This window comes from Oncorhynchus kisutch, linkage group LG10 (genome assembly GCF_002021735.2).
Source record: "Oncorhynchus kisutch isolate 150728-3 linkage group LG10, Okis_V2, whole genome shotgun sequence".
NCBI classification, from domain to species: domain Eukaryota; kingdom Metazoa; phylum Chordata; class Actinopteri; order Salmoniformes; family Salmonidae; genus Oncorhynchus; species Oncorhynchus kisutch.
In genome coordinates, this window is record NC_034183.2 from 46,872,876 (window position 1) to 46,888,237 (window position 15,362).

Here is a 15,362-nt window from a genome sequence, read left to right on the forward strand (position 1 = left end):
CAAGAAAGGTATAACTCGTTTGTATATAATTTAATCAAATAAATTAGATGATATCCGTAATTTTGTAGTCATAATGGTATGGTCCGTTGAAGGCTGTCTATGGTCTATTCATGCTTGCCTGGTTGTGGGAGGGGATGTGCCGCAACCATAGGTTACTGTGGAACGCCGTTTGGGTCTCATGGAATTATGCCATGTTTAGTCTAGATAATGTTAAACAAGGTTGGAATGTGAAGCAATTAAATGGGTTACCAGACAGAACACAACTGTGAAGAGTTTACACAAATATTAGTGTTGTAACTCTTATCGCGGGACTGTAACTGTGAAATCACCTCCCCAGTCAGCCTATTGTGTGTATTGACATTCATATTGCACTGTACAGGTTTACCAAAGGATTGGGGATCAATGAAATAGGGTATCTGTCTACTCAATACGAAATATATATTTTTCCCAACGTCCTCCTCCGTTATCAGACTCCAAAAACATCCACCCTGTATTGTTTTTCCTCAAGAATGGTGTTCAATACACATGGGTTGACAATAAATGTGTCTCAATTCACAGTTGTTTCAGAGTCCTGCAATAAGAGCTATGACGCTATTGGTTCTCTGGGTGTTACTGAGTAGACTGATACCCTATGTCATTGATCCACAATCCATAGGTAAGGCTGTACAGTGAAATAAGTATGCCCTCAATGCAATTCTAAAGTCTAATACATCTAGTGTGATTTCAACAGCTTTTTGTCAAATGAACAAATTATTGTCTTTTGTTGATTTTATATAACAACATTTCAACCTCGTTTAGCATGATCCATGTCATCAACTAAAATAATGCTAATTTATAAAGCAGTTCTTATTTGATTAATGGTGGTCGGACCCCTTTATGTGAAGCTAGAAACTATAGTGGACTTTGCTGTTAGCCTTCAAAATAAAAGTATGTCATCATCTTAAATAAGCATGCTCCATTCAAGAAATGTAGAACCAGGAACAGATATAGCCCTTGGTTCTCTTCAGACCTGACTGCTCTTAACCAACACAAAAACATCTTATGGCATTATGCATTAGTATCAAACAGCCCCCTTGATATGCAACTTTTCAGGGAAGCTAGAAACCAATATACACAGGCAGTTAGAAAAGCCAAGGCTAGCTTTTTCAAGAAGAAATTTGCTTCCTGCAACACAAACTCAAAAAAGTTCTGGGACACTAAACTCCATGGAGAATAAGAACACCTCCTCCCAGCTGCCCACTGCACTGAGGATAGGAAACACCGTCACCACTGATAAATCCACTATCACTGAAGGTGTGGCGTCATATGCTATGTCATATGATTTGATTAGCTGATATGTTGAATACCTATTCAGGTGTTGTAGGATCTGGTATGAGTCTGCAATGTAGTTGGGTAGGAACTCGACCTTAAGCTCATCTGTAAAGCAAGGTGTGATGCAAGGTGATTTGTAGAACAGTCAGTCTGGACTTGCCGTTTATGTCGGCTGCAATAGAGTCAATAGAGTCATAATACCCATACCCACATAGCAGTCAAACAGGGAAATGGTTCCAATCATTTTTCCCAAAGTGTTTTTTAGAAACACTTAAAATAAGGGATGTGTTTCGTGTAGGCACGGGACGTTTTGAAAGCAGTGTAAATATCTTGGACAAGGTGATTGTAATCATTTCCCTGTTTGACTGCTAGGTTTTATGGGTGACACCTCCGCTGTGGGGCTCTATGTCTGTCAAAATTAATAATGGATTTCCCCCTACTGTTCATCTATGAGATTACATCAGTGCTCAAACCTGTGCTGCAATGTTGCACACACACACATTTTTCACTTTCACTTACTTAGCTAGCAAATGAAGCTAGCTAGATAGTTTAGCCTACTCAAACACCCAGTTCAAACAGAGACGGATGCTATGTTACCTAGCTGGCAATGGCTTTTCTACACTAGAACTCTTCCAAGTCAAGGTAAGCTTTCGGTTTTATAAATGTATTACATTTATAACTTCTAAACTGCTTGCTAATTGTACACTGTACTGCACGATTGTAGTGGGTCTACTAATGCGTTAGTTCTAGTAGCTATGTTGTTGACTTGACATTAGATAATATGGTGACAACGATGTAGGCTGTGTGTAGCAGTTATGATATGAAGGTTTGGCCCGAATTTTTTTTTCAGTGTTGTACACTGAAGCACACAGGCAAAGGGAAAAGTTGAGAGGAGAAAAGTGTGTAGATGCGAGAAGGAATTATATGATCTGGCTGCTATGAAAGTGAACTGTGTTTGCATGTGACCAGGGATGTATTCATTCCGCCGATTCTGTTTGAAAAACGTTTCTTAAACGGAACGGGGATCCCTGAATTTGTCCAATAGAAGCTCTCGTTTGCAACTGTTGGACTAATGATTACACCCTAAATCAGCAAGATGCAGGGAATGTTGTGGAAGGCGATATTGATTTCTCAAATGTCTCTCGACCCACGTTGTAAACTTTCATTCATAGGCTAGGTTGTAGCAACCTCATGATGGGTATAGGGACAATTTGAGTATCATGTCGTAAGTAGCCTAAACCTATCCGTGTTATATTGACCTGGGTGAATGGAATATGTGACAGATATCCAATAAACTGTAATAGAAAAAAAGCTATGCTCATACAAATTCCAATAATCGTCCTCCCTCTTAAACGATACAGACCGCCACTGTCTTTAGTGATCACCCTGATGTTCCCATTGCTCTTTGATTTCATGGTCAAAAATGTTCCGTTTGGGCACACGTTTCCCAGCACACAAAGCTTCCATCATGACATTGGAGTGCAGGTGTTTACAACAAAACTCTGCTTGGTGGCAAACACCTTCAGAAGTCTGGGTCCCAGGATGACTGTACCAACAGCTTGTGCTTTGTTCCGGTTTTATATACCTTCCTAATGCTACTCTTCCCATCTAAGTACAGTGGGGCAAAAAGTATTTAGTCAGCCATCAATTGTGCAAGTTCTCCCACTTAAAAAGATGAGAGAGGCCTGTAATTTTCATCATAGGTACACTTCAACTATGACAGACAAAATGAGGGAAAAAAATCCAGAAAATCACATTGTAGGATTTTTAATGAATTTATTTGCAAATTATGGTGGAAAATAAGTATTTGGTCAATAACAAAAGCTTATCTCAATACTTTGTTATATACCCTTTGTTGGCAATGACAGAGCTCAAACGTTTTCTGTAAGTCTTCACAAGGTTTTCACACACTGTTGCTGGTATTTTGGCCCATTCCTCCATGCAGATCTCCTTCAGAGCAGTGATGTTTTGGGGCTGTTGCTGGGCAACATGGACTTTCAACTCCCTCCAAAGATTTTCTATGGGGTTGAGATCTGGAGACTGGCTAGGCCACTCCAGGACCTTGAAATGCTTCTTACGAAGCCACTCCTTCGTTGCGTCCGTCGCGGGCGGTGTGTTTGGGATCATTGTCATGCTGAAAGACCCAGCCACGTTTCATCTTCAATGCCCTTGCTGATGGAAGGAGGTATTCACTCAAAATCTCACGATAAATGGCCCCATTCATTCTTTCCTTTACACGGATCAGTCGTCCTGATCCCTTTGCAGAAAACAGCCCCAAAGCATGATGTTTCCACCCCCATGCTTCACAGTAGGTATGGTGTTCTTTGGATGCAACTCAGCATTCTTTGTCCTCCAAACACGACGAGTTGAGATTTTACCAAAAAGTTTTATTTTGGTTTCATCTGACCATATGACATTCTCCCAATCTTCTTCTGGATCATCCAAATGCTCTCTAGCAAACTTCAGACGGGCCTGGACATGTACTGGCTTAAGCAGGGGGACACGTCTGGCACTGCAGGATTTGAGTCCCTGGCGGCATAGCGTGTTACTGATGGTAGGCTTTGTTACTTTGGTCCCAGCTCTCTGCAGGTCATTCACTAGGTCCCCCCGTGTGGTTCTGGGATCATTTTGACCCCGCGGGGTGAGATCATGCGTGGAGCCCCAGATCGAGGGAGATTATGAGTGGTCTTGTATATCTTCCATTTCCTAATAATTGCTTCCGCAGTTGATTTCTTCAAACCAAGCTGCTTACCTATTGCAGATTCAGTATTCCCAGCCTGGTGCAGGTCTACAATTTTGTTTCTGGTGTCCTTTGACAGCTCTTTGGTCTTGGCATAGTGGAGTTTGGAGTGTGACTGTTTGAGGTTGTGGACAGGTGTCTTTTATACTGATAACAAGTTCAAACAGGTGCCATTAATACAGGTAACGAGTGGAGGACAGAGGAGCCTCTTAAAGAAGAAGTTACAGGTCTGTGAGAGCCAGAAATCTTGCTTGTTCGTAGGTGACCAAATACTTATTTTCCACCATAATTTGCAAATAAATTCATTAAAAATCCTACAATGTGATTTTCTGTATTTTTTTTCTCATTTTGTCTGTCATAGTTTAAGTGTACCTATGTTGAAAATTACAGGCCTCTCTCATCCTTTTAAGTGGGAGAACTTGCACAATTGGTGGCTGACTAAATACTTTTTGGCCCCACTGTACCACTGTAGAACATGACCATGCCTGACATAGACTCCGAGGTGAGACACAGGTGGGTCTGGAATGTGCTGAGCTCAAGCAGGTGGAGAAGACCCCGTCCCGGCATGCTGTCCGGTCCTCTGGCAGTCTCTATGGGGGTGCCACAGGGTTCAATTCTCGGGCCGACTCTTTTCTCTGTATATATCAATGATGTTGCTCTTGCTGCGGGCGATTCCCTGATCCACCTCTACGCAGACGACACCATTCTATATACTTCCGGCCCGTCCTTGGACACTGTGCTATCTAACCTCCAAACGAGCTTCAATGCCATACAACACTCCTTCCGTGGCCTCCAACTGCTCTTAAACGCTAGTAAAACCAAATGCATGCATTTCAACCGATCGCTGCCTGCACCCGCATGCCCGACTAGCATCACCACCCTGGATGGTTCCGACCTTGAATATGTGGACATCTATAAGTACCTAGGTTTCTGGCTAGACTGTAAACTCTCCTTCCAGACTCATATCAAACATCTCCAATCCGAAAATCAAATCAAGAGTCGGTGAGGGAGACTTTTATCTCCCTCACCAACTTCAAACAGCTGCTATCTGAGCAGCTAACCGATCGCTGCAGCTGTACATAGTCTATTGGTAAATAGCCCACCCATTTTAACCTACCTCATCCCCATACTGTTTTTATTTATTTACTTTTCTGCTCTTTTGCACACCAATATCTCTACCTGTACATGACCATCTGATCATTTATCACTCCAGTGTTAATCTGCAAAATTGTAATTATTTGCCTACCTCCTCATGCCTTTTTGCACACAATGTATATAGACTCCCCCTTGTTAATTGTTTACTCCATGTGTAACTCTGTGTTGTCTGTTCACACTGCTATGCTTTATCTTGGCCAGGTCGCAGTTGCAAATGAGAACTTGTTCTCAACTAGCCTACCTGGTTAAATAAAGGTGAAATAAAAAAATAAAAAATAAAAGTCCCCTCTCATACACGTCAGCCTTTCTCCACACGTTGAGCTTGTCGTAGTACTCTGTGCGGTATGCGAACAGGATGATCTCACGGCTGCCTGTTGCCAGCTCAGTGGCCAGCCGCATGCACAGGGTGAAGGCTTCCATGAAAAGACCCTTCCGAGGGATAAATGTTTATGGGTGAAGTGAAAGTAGGTAGGGGAGAGCAGGGTAAGTTGAGACCTTTTTTACATTAAGGTTCACTCCATGAAGGGAAACGTATTATTATTTCTAACAGATATCTACATACATTATATTTTAGGATGCTGTGTATCCATGGAAATAATCAGAATTCATTCAAGTTGTGTCAAGCTGTCTCTTGGCACAACATACCCTGGGTATGGGGTAAGTTGAGCTGCGGGATAAGTTAAGGTTGTTAAACAGAAAAATCTTGACTGTTAAGCAGAAAGTGCTTCGTGCTTACGTTGCCCCTCGTGGATAGTATTGAAGGCATCTGGAAAAACTATGAATACTGAAATCTATCTATTGTGATCTCCCTGCAACTACGGGGGATACAAGGTGCAACAAGTGAGAGAATAGTGCTGAAGCTCAAAAGAAAGTCTGTCTGATATGTGATGGATTTGGTCATTTTATTTGCCACAATACTGATCACAATAAACCGTGTGGTAGTCTTTTCAATATTTTATTGAGCAAAAGTTGTGTGCATTAAGGAAATAGACGCCTGGCTCAAACAGAAGCCAGCCTCTAATAAGCGCCGGTTGTGTACAGTGACTGAAGCATTTAAAGGCCAAGGCTATTCATTTAAGTTTTACGGTACTAGCTAAACAAGGTAGCCTTGAAATGAGGCTATAGTTGTCAAGATCATTTGTATCCCCCCCTTATGGAGTGGCAGCACATATGCGGATTTCCATGTTTTTGGAATACTTCCTGATAACAATGTTAAATAACAAATGTGGGCTACTGAGCCAACAATACGGGGTGCTGCACACTTAAGCAGATCAGGCTCCAAATGATCAGCCCCTGTGGATTTTTGTCTGATGTTTAACAAAGCATCCAGGACTTCTTTATCAGTGAATTCCCGAAAAGAAAACACCTGACCAGCATTTTCAGTATCATTCAATAGATTTTCACCATCTACATCCAAACTACTTTTTTTTCCAAGAGCTGGCTTTGAAATACATTCATGATATCAATTTAGTCAGTAATAGGGACAGAATCTAAATTAATTTATTGGGCTAGATAAGAGACACAAACCTTCAGTGATGAGGAGACACAACCCTTTAGTGACAGTATAATTTATTTTAAAAATGTAGTTCCCCATGATAGGACAATAAATAAACTCGATGTATAATTTACTTTAAAACGCTGTTCCACCATGATATGGCAATAAATAAGTTGTATAATTCATTATAAAATGTATATCCCTCATCTGTACAACATTGAAAGCTCTCTCACAACCCCTGCTCACAGACCTGCATTGCTTCTGGGATTTGCAACCATTTCCTTTCTCACTCAACGCCACACTTTCCCAAACACCAAAAAACCCACACCACAACATCCATCTCAATACATCCACACATACTGTGCCTTCTGTTTACTGTGTTTTTATCTCCACCCAGTTTAATTAGTGCTTTTGTGTTCCAATTAGTTATATTTGAAGATAGATAGAAAAGCTACAGTTGAAATCAGAAGTTTACATAGACTTAGGTTGGAGTCATTTAAACTCGTTGTTCAACCACTCCACAAATGTCTTGTTAACAAACTGTAGTTTTGGCAAGTCAGTTAGGACATCTACTTTGTGCATGACACAAGTAATTTTTCCAACAATTGTTAACAGACAGATTATTTCACTTATAATTTACTGTATCACATGTCATGACGTTGGCCTGGGGGTAGGTTTATGTATGACAGTCATAAATACCTCTTCCCCCATTTTTCCTCTCTCTACCCTACTGATGTTACATTTGCAAACACCTTGGTTAACATAGAGATTCTGGGAACATCAAAAGGTGGGGGGAAACTATATTCTGGTAATCTGACCAATTGAACATATGCGGTGGTACTTAATGAATATGATGTCAGTTCGGTTGTCATCTGAGACACTCTCATCAATGATAAGATGACATAAACTCTACAGTGGAAAGTCTACACATCAGAGTTATCGGATTCACATGGAATTGTTGTTCAATTTAAATGTTTGAATATTAAATTATTTATGATGGGATGAAATGTGATTTTAGCTTCTAAAATGTGAGATTTGGGTTTTCATAAGGTTAGGGCCCTGCTCAATCAGTGGCCCGCCCCTGTGAAGGGACATGGGCTATAAAACTTTTCAAACACGACCTCCTCTCCCTTCCTATATAAAGCCTTGAAGATAATATAACCTCCTGTTCCGAGGATGTCAGGACGACGGTCCGATGTCAGAATGGTTCAGATAATAACTACAGAACGAAGCCAACATCAGTGTGAGCTTTGGTTGCGAATGGTATGAACTTTTAACTTTTATTCACTACAGAAGTGATACCTCCTAGCTGTTGAGTTAGCAACAGCAGCTTCAAACGCAGGTTAGGAAGGAACAGACAAAGTATCCCGTCTATCACACAATGACGTTACTACAACGTATACAATTTACCAGCAGAGACATTCGTCAAAGGACAAAGGACTCGGTTGGGCAACACGGCCTTCCATCTACCACCAACCTACCGAAGCGCAGCTCAGAGTAAATATTTATTGCATTTTCCTTTTCCAAATGGGCGGTAATTTAGAATGCATAAGATACTGTATTTACGATAGCACAGTATTTACGATATCCCTCAGTCTTACCGCTCTTTCACTCAAACAACAAGCAGTCATATTTGTTCCGCCCGCTAGGGACGTTTTCCTTTATGACGTCATTTGTAATCAAGTTATGATTAATTATGTGTATGTGTAATTCTGTGTGATAGTTAGGTATTTAGTAAATAAATAATTCAACCCAATTTTGTATTGCTTATTCAACTTGTTAGCCAGGGTTCATGAAGATAACCAAGAATTTACAACTTCCAGATGAGACTGAATTAATGTGACGATTAATATTGACTGCTATTGATGTAAAATATTACTAGGTCTTTAAGAGTTTATTCGGAAGATAACAGCTCTATAAATATTATTTTGTGGTGCCCCGACTCTCTAGTTAATTACATTTACATGATTAGCTGAATCAGGTAATATTAATTACGGAGAAATGATTTTATAGAATAGCATGTCATATCACTTAATCCGGCATAGCCAAAGACACGACACACAATTCCAGTGGGTCAGAAGTTTGCATACACTAAGTTGACTGTGCATTTAAACAGCTTGGAAAATTCCAGAAAATGATGTCATGACTTTAGAAGCTTCTGATTGGCTAATTGACATAATTTGAGTCAACTGGAGGTGTACCAGTGGATGTATTTCAAGGCCTACCTTCAAACTCAGTGCCTCTTTGCTTGACATCATGGGAAAATCAAAATAAATCATCCAAGACCTCAGAAAAAAAATTGTAGACCTCCACAAGTCTGGTTCATCCTTGGGAGCAATTTCCAAATGCCTGAAGGTACCACGTTCATCTGTACAAACAATAGTACGCAAGTATAAACACCATGGGACCACCCAGCCGTCATACCGCTCAAGAAGGAGACGCGTTCTGTCTCCTAGAGATGAACATACTTTGGTGCGAAAAGACAGACTGGCAAAGACAGAGAGTCTCAGGTAAGTTTGAGTCTTGTTGTGGCAGAATCAGAATTCTTTAGGTAAAATTGATAAATAAGATGTTTTATCATTTTTCACAAGTATGCTTATGTGGGAAGGTTACTTGGGCCCCAGAGAGGGGAGAGGTCAGGCTTGTCTTCTTTTGGGAATGTGTCTGTAACTATTACATGTCCCCTCTGAGGTTGCCCTTATCTTGATTTAGTATATGGCCTAGGAGGCTCACTGTCTTTTCTGATCTTGTCCAGTAGGGGGTGTATTTGAGATGGGAGTATCTCGAATTGACAATTGATATTTGCCATTGGATGAGGTAATGTTTTGGTCCTAAGTGGTACCAAGAACGAGATAAGAACTTTGTTTAGGAGACCAAACTGAACGATAATATATATAGCTAATGCCGTCTGCCTATGGGATACTCTTCTCTCAAGTAAAGTCTTCCTTTGTAATGTTCCTAAGATCTGTTATTTGTCATGTGAGTTGAGAGGGGTGTGTCTTGGCTATAAATGATACTAAGAATTGTTTTGTAAGCACTCTCAGAGAATTCATTTATAGCCACTGAATTGATCTGAGAGTCACAGGGCTATGGTGAAGCTCATATAATTAAAGATGGACTTTATGATAACTCTGACTTGTGTGTGGTTTGCTCTCATGATTTGGTAATACAGGAAATTTCCACGACATTCTTTGTTTGCAACATTATGAAAGGTTCTCTCTTTTTTAGACTTGTAAAATAGGGAAAATGCCATGGATACCCCAACTCTCAATTTAAACTGGTGACTGAACTAAGATTTGTTTAAGGCAATGGTATTGCTGTTGTGATTGTGTAGTTTTGGGTACCAGTATTTAGGAGTATTTCAAACACCTTATTTATTTTCTAGGAGACAGACTGTGTGTCAGTGAGGGTGGTGAAAGGGAAAGAGCCGGGAGAGAGACTTCAGAGGACAGTGTCACAGCCACGGCAGGACCAGGTGTCAACCTTGTTGCCAGCAGCACCAGTGGCACAGCATTGTCCAGTTACCTCAGTGATGGCATAAAACCATATCAGCCACACCCACAATTTATAGAACCGCAAATTCTTGCCAACAGAGTGTTGACGTTTCAAGAGATGGTTTCGCGATTTCCCCTGGCTACCTTATAATCCATCAATAAAAGGAGTGTTGTGTTTTCACTGTAGCCAAGGGTTTTCAAGCCAGCCATCTTTTGGCCAAAGAGTGGATGCTGCCTTCATTAGTGCAGGATTTAGGAACTGGAGAAAAGCCATTGTAAAATTCACAGCTCATCTGCCAAACCCACCGCCACTTTGTAACTGTAACAGCACACCAGCTAAATCTAATAAGTGCCCAGTTATCCAACGTAAACAGCAGAAATTACGAAGCTACCTTGCACTGTATGAGAATGCAACAACATTGATTGACTCCATTGAATCCATTGAGACACACTCATGACGATTTGCTGGCAAAGCAGTGGATCACTATAGGGCAGAATTTTTTAAAGTGTTGGATGGTGTGGAGGTTCAGTTTGGCGACTATTTTGACCAGGACAGTCTAAACATCCTGCAAAAGTTGGAAAGAGCGCTTCTCACGGAGGAGTTGGATGAGTCTCTAGATCAGTACTCTGAAGTGATTTACTTCTGGGTTTGTTCAGCCATTCTTGTGGTGAAAATGAATGGGGAAAGAATAGGGTTTTGTGATTAACATAGAACATAAGGTCTGTTAAACACAGGTTTTGGAGATCTTATACATTTTGTTCTATGAGATTATAATGTATCAGTCAGTTAATATGACCTTTATTAGATATGAAGCCTTCATGTGCTTTTTTGAATTACATAAATACTAATTTTAAAAAATGTCGTTAGATGAAGATTCTCTCCTGGACAAAATGTATGAGATCTCCTAAGCGTTGTTTTTTGCAGTTTATCCAAAAACCCAACAAACTCCATTAATTTTCCCATAGGCTTTGTCCAACAAACCATAATGAAGTTAGTGCCTACAAAAGATGCCACTGCTATTACTCTCCTTTGAGTCTGATTCCGACTTAGGAATGTATGCCATTCCTACGTATGCATGCCTTTCCCACGTACACACACCTTTCCTACTCACTTCTCAGTATTTGGTATTCAGACTTACCTTATTCAGTTGCATAAAATGCTTTGCAAGTGTGGCTACCTTGCGCTCTCTGAATACGTTTCATTCAACCCTCCCACTTGCTGCACAACAGATTTTCTCGGGTTTAGGGTTTTCAATACATTTATCTTGTACCTTTTAATTTAAATTTGTCCACAGACTCAATAGAATACATAGAGAGAACAGGTTCAGAATATATATGGTTCAATGAAAGAATGCCATCTATACTGAACAAAAATACAAACACAACATGTCAAGTGTTGGTCCCATATTTCATGAGTTGAAATAAAAGATCCCAGAAATTTTCCGTGAGCAGAAAAAGCTTATTTCTCTCAAATGCTGTGCACAAATTTGTTTACGTCACTGTTGGTGAGCAATTCTCCTTTGCCAAGAGAATCCATCCCCCTGACAGGTGTGGAATATCAAGAAGCTGATTAAACAGCATGATAATTACACTGGTGCACCTTGTGCTGGGGACAATAAAAGGCCACTCTAAAATGTGCAGTTCTGCCACACAACAAAATGCCACAGATGTCTCAAGTTTTGAGGAAGCGTGCAATTGACATGCTGACTGCATGAAAGTTCACCAGAGCTGTTGCCAGATAATTTAATGTTAATTTCATGTGAAATTAATGAATTTATTAAAATGTAGTAATTTCCTTCTATGAACTGTAACAGTAAAATCCTAGAAATTGTTGCATGTTGCATTTATATTTTTGTTCAGTATATTTATCTTATTTTTTGTTTCAGCACCAACTGGTAGATTTAAAAGTACTCTGATTTTGTTGATTATTTAGGCACATTTTTGGGTTAGGAAAGTATGTATGAATCATAAAAAAAAAAGGTTTGGTTTTTGCTGTATTCATCCTGAAAGTTTTCAATTTCAAGTTCAATCCATGAAATTGTAAAATATAACTGAGAAAAGTCCTATAATTAAAACATTCTAAAGCGTACACATCAACTCGGCAGATTCAGCCGTTGTGAGAGCAAAATTACAAGATTGTTATAATACTGATATTGCATCAAATGGTTTTATGGAATAGAATAGGGTTCTTAGAACGCGGTCTAAGAAACTGCATCTCAGTCCCTTGGTTTGAATCCAGGCTGAATCATATCTGGCCTTGATTTGGAGTCCCTTGGGGCAGCACACAATTGGCCCAGCGTCGTCCGGGTTTGGCCGGGGTAGGTCGTCATTGTAAAGAAGAATTTGTTCTGAACTGACTTGCCTAGTTAAATAAAGGTTAAATTTTTTTTAAAGGTACAAGAATTTAGACACTCATCTGTGCGTGGTCTTCTGAATTGGGCCTCTGGGGCTTAATGATGTTGACAGTGGATTTACGATGCCTTTGGTGATAAAACCTAAAGAAACCATTCCATAGCATGAGCTAGTGTTTGTGTATTGGGAAATACCTGGGTTGAGATGGCTCGGGTTTGGATAATTATGAGAGGAACCTTGTTTTAGTGACCAAACCTTGGTTTCCACACAATGTGAACAGTCTTCACAGCAGATACTGTCTGCTGTGAATTATTAATTTATTTTACACGAATCCTAACCTTGTGACCCATTCCACACATCTGTTGTTTGCATTATAGACTAAGGGGTGTATTTTTGCTAAAGAAGATCTTTGTATCCTTTGTGTCGGGGCACTCAACGAATCACCTGAAGGGTGGTTCGTCGACCAGCCATCGTTATTGCAGAGCACTCAAATCATGCACTTGTGTGTGTGGTGTGACATGCTTTCCTTATTAATAAGTGGGGCGGCAGGGTAGCCTATTGGCAGGGTAGCCTATTGGCAGGGTAGCCTATTGGCAGGGTAGCCTATTGGCAGGGTAGCCTATTGGCAGGGTAGCCTATTGGCAGGGTAGCCTATTGGCAGGGTAGCCTAGTGGCAGGGTAGCCTAGTGGTTAGAGCGTTGGACTAGTAACTGGAAGGTTGCAAGTTCAAACCCCTGAGCTGACAAGGTACAAATATGTCGTTCTCCCCCTGAACAGGCAGTTAACCCACTGTTCCTAGGCCGTCATTGAAAATAAGAATTTGTTCTTAACTGACTTGCCTAGTTAAATAAAGGTAAAATATCAGATACCTCCTTATTGTCATTAAGTGCATCGGATTGCATGGGTTGTAAGCACAGGGGGAGCGGGCTGGGGACAGGCTTTGAGAGGAGTGGTCAGGGCATGACTTGGATATGAAGAGTAACCGTACCTATTTCAGTCCACTTCAAGTCTGCTATTTCTGTTCAGTGCAGAATTTGAATACCACAGCCCCTAGAATCAAATTAAGTAGCTGGCCAGTGCATACAAGATTTGGTTATGGGTTCAGAAATATAGCTTGAGACTTCAATGCAATGTAGGGCGTGACCTGTATGGGGGCAGGTAGCCTAGTGGTTATTAGGGTTGGACCAGTAACTCAAAGCTTGCTGGTTCAAATCCCCGAGGCAACTAGTTCAAAAATCTGTCTGTGGCCCAGAGCCGGCCAAATGAATACAATGTAGAAATGCACCAATTCCAAGGTGTTTCAGCTGTGGAACAGTTTTCTGCATGTATTGAGGTCCAAAGAAAATACAGCCCCACAAAGATGGAATCAGCATTCAAATCCTATAATTTGAAAAATTAACTTTGATTAAACTAAAGATGCTAGACAGGATCTTGGAAACTACATTGCTATTTATTTTTTATTTTTTAGACCTTATGTTTTTGATTTGATGTGTCAATGTATGGCTCATACATGCATAATATCTGCAGTCCTCTCAGATTCCCAGGGGAGAAAGTCACAGAATCCTGACCATTCTAACCTGGTTATATTTAAGCAGTGTGTTTTGAAGTTTTTAATTTTTATTTTACCTTTATTTTACTAGGCAAGTCAGTTATTGAGTGTTTCATTTTTAAAAATCTTTATTTAACTAGGCAAGTCAGTTAAGAACAAATTCTTATTTTCAATGGCGGCCTAGGAACAGTGGGTTAACTGCCTGTTCAGGGGCAGAACGACAGATTTGTACCTTGTCAGCTTGGGTATTTAAACTTGCAACCTTTCGGTTACTAGTCCAACGCTCTAACCACTAGGCTACCCTGCCGTTACTGTGGTATTATACTGAGCAAAAGTATAAACGCAACATTAATCCATTTCAAAGATTTTGCTGAGTTACAGTTCATATAAGGAAATCATTCAATTGAAATCAACTAATTAGGCCCTAATCTATGGATTTCACATGTCTGGGCAGGGGCACAGTCATGGGTGGGCCTGGAAGGGCATAGGCCCACCCACTTGGGAGCTAGGCCCACCCAATGGGGAGCCAAGCCTAGAAAATCGGAATGAGCTTTATTACAGACATTAATACTCCTCCTGGATTTTTTTGTGCCCAACATTTGGGAGAAATATGCTTTTTGTGAGTATGGAACATTTCTCTGATATTTTATTTCAGCTCATGAAACATGGGACCAATACTTTACATGTTGCATTTATATTTCTGTTCAGTGTAGTATTTTGTGGAAGTATGTTGTAACTAAAGTACTTCTTATCCAATCAGGATAATCGATTCCACCCCTAAAAGCAATGGTCATTTGGTGTAGCCTGCTATTTAACATTTAAAAAATGATTGAATATGGCCATGGTCAGTGTATTCAGACCTGTTGACTTTACCACATTTCATTACATGACAGCCTTATTCTAAAATGTATTACATTATTTTATTTCCTCAATCTACACATAATGTGTACACCCATAATGACAAAGCGAAAACAGGTTTAGAACATTGACTAATTAATCAAAAAGTAAAACACATACCTTATTTGTATCCAGACCCTTTGCTATGAGACTCGAAATTGAGCTCAGGTGCTTCCTGTCCAAATCTGTGAAATTGCTTTATCTGACATATTGTGGTTGCATGAGGCAACCATATACAATTTCTGCATCAGATCTTAGAGTGATGGACTGTGCAATCCACGTGGCCTCCGCAACGAATCAGACAGGTGTCCTGTGCACCATGAAAAAAAAAAAAAAAAACATTGGACTGCTCGACGAAAGAAATCTCGG